We start from the raw sequence: 11,632 nt of genomic DNA, 5'->3' as shown, positions 1-11,632 counted from the left end.
GAAATCTGGGTCCCTGGGATCATTGTGTCCTAACTTATTTGGCAACTTTTCTACCTGATAAAATAGCTTTCTAGAAAGAAAAATTTACCGTTATCATAAAAGTGATATACAGAGGGGTTACAGGTAAAAATAGCTCCTTTTGTCTGCTTACTAGGATCAATGTGAAAACCCAAAGTTAAAGAAAAAAAATAAAATGTAAATTCCATCATTTTTTTCAGGTGCCTAACTTGTTTCACTTCTCTCCTACTTCTAATTTGGTTCCTTGCCATGATATCAAATACTAATTTTTATTCAAATACTAATTTCCAAGTAGCTAATCCCTAACAAAGAAAACCACCAAAACTTAATTCTGATATGTAACGAAGGATAAGCCCACTTTGGTAAGTACAAGTAATTACTTGAGCCTCTGCCCAATTCCTGTTTAAAACTGTACCTCATGAATTTAAACATGAAGTAATACAATTATTGTGGGTACTGACCTGGTATTGTCAGGGTGGCCATGATTATGAGGTCTAATAGTGATGCTGGAACCACTAACCAGAATCTTGAAAAAATACTTCGTTGTGTTTATAAAAATACTGCTTATATGTATAAGGTTTCTCTACTTTCCAAAGTTGTTCTGTTTTCCTTATTCCATCTGATCACCTAGTAGCTCAGGCAGGGCAAAGATTGTAGCTCTAACCAAGGGAAAAACATACTAATGTTCAAAATAATTATGACACATGATTTACATTTGAGATGACTAACTCCTAGTATGGTGCCTATTTATTGCACTGTTAAATAATTTTGTACTTTAAATTATTTAACAATACTGTTATTTTGAAAATATTCTCTCAAAAAAAGAATCCTTTACAGAGTAGCAAATTAAATGCCCCACTCATAAGAGCTGATGTAGCAACAGTAATCACCATGGAGAAACTTTTTGTATTAATCTGTAGTACCTGAGAATATCACATATTGATATTTTATGCCTAATTACCTAATTTGAACAGAATATGCTATTTTCAGGACTGTGATCTACATCCAATGGACTTTTACACATAACATTCATCAACAGCATTAGTGGCTCAGGAACTACCTAAATCACAGCAATTTAAAATGATTAGTATTTTAAAAACATAGGTTTTGAAGGGTCACCTTATAAATGTCAGCAAATGTTGCCTAAACTATCAAAATACAGATGACATTAAAATTTAATGTAATGTAAAAGCAGTACCCCATAAAATGGGACCAACATTTAATTGATGTTGCTTAAGAATTTTAGCTACAAGGCAGAGTGCCAGTGGCTCATGCCTGTAATCCTAGCTATTGAGGAGGCTGAGATCTGATGACTGTGGTTCAAAGCCAGTTCAGGCATCTGTGAGACTCTTATCTCCAATAAACCACCAGAAACCCAGAAGTGGTATTGTGGCTCAAGTGGTAGAGTGCTAGCCTTGAGCTGAAGCATGCAGGGCCAGTGCTCAAGCCCAGAGTTCAAGCCCCACAACTGACAAAAAAAGAAAAAAAAAAGAATTTTAGCTATAGATGACTTAACCTGAGCCCTCGTTAAAATTAAAAAAGAAAGTTTCATAAGGTGGAATTTTATTGTCATATTGTAAGTTCATCAAAAACATGAAAATAAAATTAACAAAGAGTCAAAAGATTAAAGCATCTAACCAAAGCAAGATTACATCGAAATGTTTATTTTTTGTTACAAAAACAAATCCAAACAGATAATGAAATATGCATATTTTTAGAAATATCCCATCCTGGTTTGTTCTAGAATTTAGTGTGCAGTTAAAAGTTTACTTCAATATTTCTCCTAGATGCTATGAAGTCTCCATCTTATAACCATGTTTCTCTAGTTCAGCTCTGCAATAAAACACAAAGAACAACATCACTAAGCATTCTTTATAATAACTCAAAGAAACAGATGGTTTAAAAAATAGTTATAAGTATTAATACAACAAATATTAAATAAATAAGTTGAGCCTGGGCACCGCCTTGAACTCTTGTCCAAATAGGTTTATTTTAGTTCCTAAACAGAGATTTATGTAAGGAAGGTAAATACATATTAATAAGGCACTAATACAATTTTCCTTTCCTTTTAGTTGGCTGGGAAGGTGGCTCAGTGCCTTGCATGCATGAGGCCCTAGGTTCGATTCCTCAGTACCACATAAGCAGAAAAAAAAAAAAAAGCCAGAAATGGCGCTGTGGTTCAAGTGGTAGAATGCTAGCCTTGAGCTGAAGAGCTGAGGGACAGCGCCAAGGCCCAGAGTTCAGGCCCCACGACTGGACCAAAAAAAAAATTGCTTTATGGAAGAAATGTGAGAGACTACAAATGTACTGTTTCTAATAAATCTTTACACATAAATCATTGTTTTTGCTTTGGTGGTGGTAGGAATTAAACTCAGGGCTTCACACATGCTAACTAGGTATTGTATCACTGAGCCACATTCTTTTGACTACACATGAATACCAAATCTTTACAGATTTTACAACAATCACAGTTACTATTTACAGAAAGAACAGATTGTATAATGATATTTATTTTCTAACCAAGAAAAAGCATTAACAAATGTAAAGATGTGTAAGTTTTCTGTATATCCTATATGCTGTTAAACTAAATATAATAAATGTCAAAAAATATTAAAACTGCCTAATTTTAAATGTGGATTAAATCTGAGGTTTTGAGTGCTATAACCACATAAAACACTTGCACAAAAAAGTTTAACCCTGTAATTAACTTCAGCTATTTAAATGATCATTTTGAATATTACCAGCATCTCATTTACCACTATCCAGATTTTATCAAGGTTCAAGACAAAACTATTGGAGGGCCAGTCTCGGTATAGATGTATAAATGTAAAGTATGGTTACCATGGTCTACAGCAGTAAGATACAATGACATTTGTTCTCAAGCATAATTGGTTTAGATGTTCTTACACTATCAAATGTTAGCCCAATGCAAAAAACATATGATAGGAAAAATGTGTACTACTCAATTGCCAAACTCTTTCAATTTTCTGACATTTTTTGTTATTTATAATCCAAATAGTAAACTAATTTTGTGACATATCAAGGTTAGAAATTATTTCATCCTGTCTTCTGCTTGGGTGTAGAGTACAAATGGGCAGTGCAAATCAAACTCTGGTTTTTCTTTTGGTAAGTTTAACTAAATTGCTTCATTTGGGAGCCTTCCTCTCCCCTCAGGGAATTAAAAATTGTATTATCTGTCCTTCATTATAACAACTTATCCTTTTTGTTCTGAGGGCTAAATGAGAGGAAGTTATATAAATGTAATACAATATCATGATAAGAACTAAGGCTGAAGGGAAAAGCTAAAATAAAAGCTAAAAGCTTTTATTTTTAATCACAGAGAGCCCCTCAAATGTTTCCAACAAAAACTTTTGTTGCCACTCTTCAGAGAATGTAGAATTGTCTTTATATTTTATCTTGAGCTAAAATGTTATACTTTTCCTATTTAAAATGGAAAGAATTGCAAAGCATTCTTAAACACCAGCTTTCTATTCCCTTTTATAAACTCCCTACAGATTATTCAATTTCTTTTATTTGGACAAAAACAATGCCCCAGAAATTCAACCTAAGATTTAAACAAGTACATCAAACTTAACCCTTCAAGTTTGTGTACAGTCTTCTGCATGGGAGGTAGTTACTAATTAATTAATTACGAGTATAACCTGCTTTTAACATACAGGAAATAATGAAATGCTATCAACTAAATTCTTGGGGACTATGAAAAGTTTTTTGCTAAACCTTAAAAGTGTAACAAACTAAACATAAAATAAATTGAGGCTATAAAGTACAAAACCAAACCATTGTATCATGAATCTGCAGTATGAAAAATACCCAACAGAAACAAAAAAGAGGGAAGAAGCTCGGAACAGTTGCACTATCATAGAACACATGCAATAAATATAGACTGCAGCAAAGGCAGCCATATTTCCCCTGCAAACAAAATAAGGGGGGGAAAAAAACGGCAAAAACTAGGTTCTGAGTTTTATTTTAATGACTCCGCCTGGCATGGTAAATCAATAATTATACTGGCTTTTTAAAATTTAAGACTTGATACAAGTTGAATGTACTTCATAACACTATTTTTACTTATGTGCAGAGAAACAAATAGTATCAGAAACAAAAATGACTCTTAATTACTGGACACATAAAGCCTTACTATATTTCTATTTGTTAAAGGTAATTACACTGTGAGAAAAACAAATGAGAAGTATGATATGTTGAATTTTTGTTTAACAAACACCACAACTATTCATACCTTACAGTATTAATTCATTTAGTGACTTGCTTAAGGTCATTACAACAGATTCAAAGTGAAACTCAGGCACTCTGACTAAAGTAGAAACTGCATCTCAGGATTAGAATAAAACAATGTTAGAAAACAGTGAATTATGCTCTTTTTCACGGTTTTTGATACCATAATAAGGGCTTCCATGCATTTTATAAAGACCTTATAAAGAACACCTGCAGGAGACTTGTGAATCAATACAAATGTCTTAAAGAAGGAATGTCTGAGGTTATATTGTTCACTATGGTAGTAATATATGATTATTTAAATGAAATAAAAATTTAAAAGCAGTTCCTCAACTGCCCTAGCTATATTTAATGGCTCAATAGCCATATGTGACTGTATTGGATTGGGTGAATTAAAGAACATTTCCATTCTAAGTTCTATTTGACAGTATCAACAACTTTAAATGGGAAAAACCTCATGATTCAAATTGGAAAATATAGCAGCTGGAAATATAATGAAACATTACATCATAAGAAATATACAGATTATACTCTATTTCTAAGCCAGTAAAAAGACAAAAGGTGGTACTAACGAGACATTCAATTGATCAGTATTTACTACTGAAAGTTCTGATTTAAAAAAAACCTTATATTCATTAACAGTTTTTTTAGGATAAGGTGCTCTTATGACCAATGAAAGACAAAACTAGAGAAATCTGATTGCTGAGTAGTAAAGGAAGAAAAATTCATTTAGTTTCAATTTTTAAAATTTAAAAAAAACATCAAAGAAGAAAAAATTAAGAACGTGGAATAGCACTGGAAGGTCTGAAATTAAATTTTCTAACAGCATATGATTATAATGAGAAGTGAAATGATTTATAATGAAATTTTGAAATTTGTTTTTAATGGTGGTATACTAGCTAGTGCCTGCTGTACAATGACCTTTTCTTTTCTTTAAGATTCCCCCTACAATAAACACCTTACACAAAAATGGAAAAGCTAAGTGGGGCATTGGTGGCTGGTGTCTGCAATCCTAGTGCTTCAGGAAACTGGGATTTGAGGACTGAACTTAAAAGCCAACCTGGGCAGAAAAATCCAGACTATCTCCAATTAAATAGTTTAACCTACCAGACTGGTGGCTCATGCCTGTAATCCTAGGAGGCTGAGATCTGAGGATCAATGCTCAAAGCCAGCAGAGCCAGGAAAAACCATGAGATTCTTATCTCCAATTACCCAGCAAAAAGCTGGAAGTGGTGAGGCCCTGAGTTCAAGCCCCAGGATGGGCACCAATAAACAAAACAAAACAAAAAACCAGCATACGCACATTAATGAAGCATTATTTAGCCATAAGAAGGAATAAAATACTGATGCTTGCCATCACATGGATAAACTCTGAAATTAAGTCTCGTGAAGAAACTTCTTCCATTTATATGAAATATCCAGATTAAAGTCTATAAGACAGATTTGTATTTAAACAAGAAAAAGTACATTCCCATGACCTCAAACTCTATTCAGATTTGGGAATCACTAATCTATGGTATTCCAGCACTTTATAATACTAATTTCCATCAAAATACTCAATATTGATAGAATTAACCTCACAAAAACCACCAACAGGCTTCTATTTAAATATCTTCGTAAACTAGAAAGACCAAAAGTCCTATTCAAAAACATAGAAACTCAAGAAGGTAATGTCTTATTTTACATAATCCAAAAATCTATTTATTTCAAAGGTTAAAGTACAGTTTAAGAGAACAATTATTTATACAAGTTACATATTCAAGGCTTACAATTAATACTGAACTATAATAAAACTTCAGCTTAAAACCTACCTTAACTGATTGGAGAAGTCATCTTCTACATTGTCATCATCCCAGTTATCCTCCCAGACATGTGCATCTTCATCTTCATCCAAACCAGCCCAATCTAAAAACAGAAACAGAGTTTGTTAAAGACAGAGCAAAGGTCTCAACAGTCCTTTCTGAAAAACAAAATCAAAAACAAAAAACAAAAAGCAGCAATTGTGGCGAAGGGATCAAGTGGCTTACCTAGCAAGCCTGAACTCTAGTACTACTGCTAAATTAGTAAAAAATAAATATAGGAACAGATGTCTAAATACTTTTCCTTTATAGCTCAGTAAGTTAAAAAAAAAAAAACTTCAGAAAGTTTGCCACTGAACATTCAGAATTCAAAAAGTTAGTATCATAGCTATAAGAAATTGTAACATTCCTCCATAAATCTCAGTTTCTTTGCCTTGTTTCTTGAATTTACAGATAATCCAAAACAAGTCATAAAAAAATTCTGTGTTTCATGAAAACTTACAATTTCTGGAGGATAAACTTCACTGATTTTTATTTTTCAAATGCATTACTGAATTTATTGACACAATAATTGGATGGGATAAATTTTGACTTTTCTTTGAGCTTTTGCACAGTCTCCTATAACCTTTCAAAACATACATACCAGCAACCCTAAAACAAACTGCAGGATGATACCAGAATAGAATGTAAAATTGTTAAACATGAAAGGACTAATAATTCACATATGGATATTAAAAAGTACGTAAAGTTTTAAGTCATCACTAGTCTCTGATAACATCAATATAAGACTCAGATTCTTTCTCTTTTTAATTTATGTCTGTGGAAGGGTGTTTGAACTCAGGGCCTGCAGCTTGCTAGACAAGCGCTCTTACACTTAAACTACACTCACAGTGCTGAAATTTATATGCATCAGGAGTATTGTTGCAGTTCGTAACTTTCTAAAATTTCCTTCCCCTTTGGACGTAGAGGGAAGGTGTAGATTAAGATTTCAGCTAAGCTTAGTTAGAAAGACATTCTAGTACTGGAGTAAAGAATAGCTATTGAGAAAGCAATACTAAGAACACTGATATTCCATACCACTAGATATATAAGAAAGAACTATCAATAAGATACTACCACCAAAACTAAGTATTGCTTCTACTTCAGAAACTAAAGAGCATACAATGAAGTAAATTTATAGCCAAAAATTCTTTCATTTACGCTCTTGAACACAAATTCTTTGCAGAATATCTGAATTAGGAATGCATTGTTGTCTGGTATTCTCCTTTAGTGCTTCCCTGAATGATATTGTTTGGTAATACACTGTTGATTTCCAAATCTGTTTGCAATGCAGAACTCTACCTTAGGCTTTAGAATTCTACAAACTCCTTTCCATATGCCTACTGAACTCAAGCTCAAGACCACCAAAACTTAACTATATTCTCAATTGCACCATCCTAAATCAACATGCTTTTCTGTCTTGCTGCACAGCCACAGCTAAATAGGGAGACACTGTTTCAAAGTTTAAACAAAAATATTTAACATTCAATTCCACTGTGTTAAGTCCCTTGTTGTTAGTCATGCTGCTCGAAATACTCTTAAATATAATCTCCTAGTGTGAAAACTGTAATGAAAAATTAAGCACAAGATCATCATTTTTATTTAACCTCTAACTTCATACTTCATGTCTTTAAACTGCTTAAACCATTTCATGCTGCTCCTCATTTCTCTTTGTACTATCTTCTCCTACTCTGGCCTGACTTATACTTATCCTCAATTGAGTTCAAATGTTATTTATTCATTATCCTATTAAAAGTAATCCCAAATCCTTTTAGAAATGGCTGATTTCAGATCTGGGACATTTCTTTTTAATACCAAAAAAATATGTCAAAAGAAACAGACACTTGCTTAAAATAATGATACACTGAATTTAAAAAAATTTGTGAGTCCACAGAAACACTTGAGGGATACTAATATTCTTTTTTACAGTTCCCATCCATAAACATGTAAATGAAAATCAGAAAAATCACCATTTTGAAAACAGTACCTCAGGCAAGGATCAATTATGTATGTTAAAGTTACAGGGTGAAAAATGGTTGGGTAAGAGGACAAAGTGCTTATTATTTTAAAATTGAGAGACGTATGGTCACCATGTTAACGAAGTGAACAATCCGTATTTCTTGATATAATGTAGTATGAAATACATAGTATTTTATAGTATCTTGCTAACAAACTTTATTCTAAATCTAATCATGAGGAAACTATCAGACAAATCCAGAAGGCAGAACTTTCTAAAACTGGCTTCTTCATGTAAATTAATGTTTAAAAAAAGAACAAAACAAACCCAAAAGATGGAAACTGTTTCAAGTTGAAGAACTGAAGTGACATAACCAGCAAATATAGTATGTAAAAAATTAAGTAAATCCAAGACTGAACAAAAAAATGTTAAAACTGTTTTTGGGGAGAGGAGCTGATAAAATATGAACTGTTTTTATTTGGACTGTTCATATATGCAAAACAGAAATCTGGATCAATTTCCTTAATTACTTCATAATATTAATATAATTTTTAAACTTAATTCCTTATTCCAGAAGATGTATTAAGGTTTTCAGTATCATACCATCCATCCTTTCAGCATTACAAATGAATTTCAGAAATAACTTTTTAAAGTCATAACTAAGCATTATAAATTGTCATCTGTTTACAGGAAAACAAAGATTTGGCTTATCAACAAGAAATACCTACTATGTAGAAAGCTTAAGTGATATGAGCTGAACATCACAAAACAGCATTTCCAACATTTATTAAACCTCCACACTGTAATACATATTATACACAAAGCATGCAAAACATATAAACTCTGTACAAAATGTAAAAAAGGGAAAACCTAATAATTAATTTCAAATAAGTCCAAATTAAAATAATAGGATTTAATTTTTCATTTATAAAGTTGGCAACAACTTTATGTTTAATGTTTAGTATAAGCAAGTTTATGAAAGATAAACTGTGGATGGAAATGCAAACTGAGAGTATCTGTCCAAATTTAAAATAGGCCTGGTTCCAGATGAGGTGTCAAGAGACCAAGCTCATCAGTCCAGTCTGGTACAGAAGGATGGTACAGCTGGTTTGTCAGAGGCTGAACAAAATGAAGACGTCACTCCAGCAAGGAAGGGAAGGCTTCTGACAAAGGAAGAAGAGAATTTTTTAAAAATGCAAAAAACTGTCTTCTCATTTTTCTCTCATCTACATCTGTCAGAGGAAAAAAAAATCAACAAGGTTTTGTCTTGTGCAAAAAAGTATTCCAAGCAAGTTCAAAGCAAATTATTTGTTTTCATCTCCATTCTACCAAGAACCTGACTTTACAATGGATGAAAAATGAAAACCTCCTCGTCACTAAGTTGCTCTCCAGTCCTAAATATCCAATCATGTAAAAGCCTCCCAAAACATACTTCGATCAATTTTGCCTAGGAATTTGATTTGACTTCCTCATAAAGTCCAGTTTCAGTTTAAATAATCGAGAATCTGGAAAATGCATTTCACAATGATCCTTAACACATTCAGCACCTGCTTAACGACCTGAATATTACACAGCCACCAATTAGAAGTTACTTGTAAGGAACTGTCAATGTACTTTAGTTCCGGAAAGCATAGCAGCCACTGAAATATTAGCTGAAATTGTAGCTTTCGCCTACAATGAGAAAACTAAAGCTCCTCTACTGCTGGGAAGTTAATGAACGTGTAGCAATCTAGTGTCCTGTAAAGCCGTGAGGAACCAGCAGAAGTCAAGCAGGAGGATTCAACACCCAAGCCAATATCCTAGAATCCTGCTCCCTCCATCCCGGGCTTCATTAGCTTTAGAGTCCTAGGAGAAACCGCACTGTCTCAAGTAGGCGCAACAACTTCATTCCACAAAAGTTGAAAAGCCAAAGAAGGCTGCTAAACGAAGGGAAGGTGAGGCAGGGCGTGGAGACGGGAGCGAGGTGGCGGGTCACCAGGCTGAGCAGCCAAGGGCCCATCCACACCGGGCCGCGGGGTCGCCTCCCCCGCCCCCCACCCCCGCTTCGAGGAGCACCGGCTACTCAAGAGTGGTGATCCGGCAGCCCCGGGCCTCGCCAACGGAAAGGTCACGGACCCCCGGAGCCGAGCACACGGGACGGGCTGAGGCCCCCTCCCGTCCCCGCCACCCCGACCCCGGCCCGAGCTAGGCCCGGCTCCCGCGCCCCCACCTGCAGGCCTGAGTCACCATCCACGCCACCCACCACGCTCACCTTCGGCAGGAAACTCCTCGAACTCGTCGTCCTCCTCCAGGAGACCCAAGTCCACCGGCTGCTTTTTCTCGGACATCGCGCCCCTCCACGCTCGGCCCCGCGCGATCCGGCAGCCAACTTAGAAGACGTTTACCGCACTCAAAAGTCGCCGCCGCCGCCGCCGCCAAGGCCCTGGCGGAAGCTGGTGCTCACCATCGAGACGACGCAGGGCGAGAGCTGCTGAGGGAGCGCGGTGAATGCTGGGATACCGGAGGTCCTCCCAGCGCTTTCCGAGCCCTCCGCAGGCCTTTGGAAGTAGAGAGGTGGATTTTTGTCTTGCCAATCTCTTTTGGCACTCAGAGTTAAGAACTATGTAGGTTACCTTGAAACGAATCATAGTGTGGTAAAAATAAAACTTAACCATTTTTACGTGATTTACAACCAAGAAAGGAAATCTAGAAAGATGCAAACATCAGTTTTCTAACTGCCAGGTCCTTCACACACATTATCCCAGTCTTTTAACTAGTGCCCTGCGTATGTCACAGTACACTTGGGCTCTGAAAAGACAGCCCAGTTTGTTCACATAGTACAGTTTGGTTTATCTGATTCTAGTCTCATGTTTCCAGTGTGAATGGTTAGTGGCAAATGACCTAGAAGAATTTGTATGTAGTAACTACAGTATAAAACAATAGTATACAAAAATGGAGGGCTGGGAAGATGGCTGAGGCTTTGGGTTCAATTCTTCAGCACCACATAAGCAGACCCCATTACTGACAAAAAAAAAAAAGGACATATTGTATGCTGTTAAAAATATACCATTTATTTATTTACTTACATACTTATTTACTTAGAATGGCATTGCCTAGCTGTGTGGCCTAGTCTGGTCTCCAACTCACAGTTCTTCTGCCTCTGCCTCCTGGGTGCTTGGGAAGACAGGCTGGGGTGCAATTCTTCCCTAAGAGCAGGTTTTAAATAATAATGAATCAAAATTTTAGTTCTTGGGCCTATTATTTAGTTCTGTTTTTATTTATTTTATTTTTTATCAAGAGGAAAATCAACAGAAAGAAAACGATACCCCCCCATACACCAAATTATATTAAAGATTGCAATACTCTCCCTCATTTAATGGGTTTTGAACTCAGAGCCTCATGATGGCAAGTGCCATACAACTTGACCAATAGGCTAGGCATTTTTGCTTTGTTTTTCATATTGAATCCTGAATTTTTCCTATGGCCATTCTCAGAAAGTGACCCTATGTTCACCTCCCAAGTAGCTTGGATTATAGTATAGGCTTGAAACTCTAAATTCAGTCTCCTTTTATTGCAATTGTAGTGGTTC

At 35.4% G+C, this 11,632-nt stretch overlaps 1 long non-coding RNA gene across 1 annotated transcript; it reads right to left on the bottom strand.

The window, feature by feature from the left end:
* Positions 1 to 1,655: 1,655 nt before the first annotated feature.
* On the bottom strand, positions 1,656 to 10,513 carry LOC106000582. The gene is made up of 3 exons (XR_001175796.1): positions 10,316 to 10,513; positions 6,081 to 6,174; positions 1,656 to 1,851 (listed from the first exon to the last, which is right to left on the bottom strand). It is a non-coding gene; the product is annotated as an uncharacterized LOC106000582 (long non-coding RNA).
* Positions 10,514 to 11,632: the final 1,119 nt, after the last annotated feature.

This window comes from Dipodomys ordii, unplaced genomic scaffold (genome assembly GCF_000151885.1).
Source record: "Dipodomys ordii isolate 6190 unplaced genomic scaffold, Dord_2.0 Scaffold227, whole genome shotgun sequence".
Classification (NCBI taxonomy): Eukaryota; Metazoa; Chordata; class Mammalia; order Rodentia; family Heteromyidae; genus Dipodomys; species Dipodomys ordii.
The sequence above is the reverse complement of the archived record's forward strand: the minus strand, read 5'-3'. Positions and strand labels throughout refer to the sequence as shown.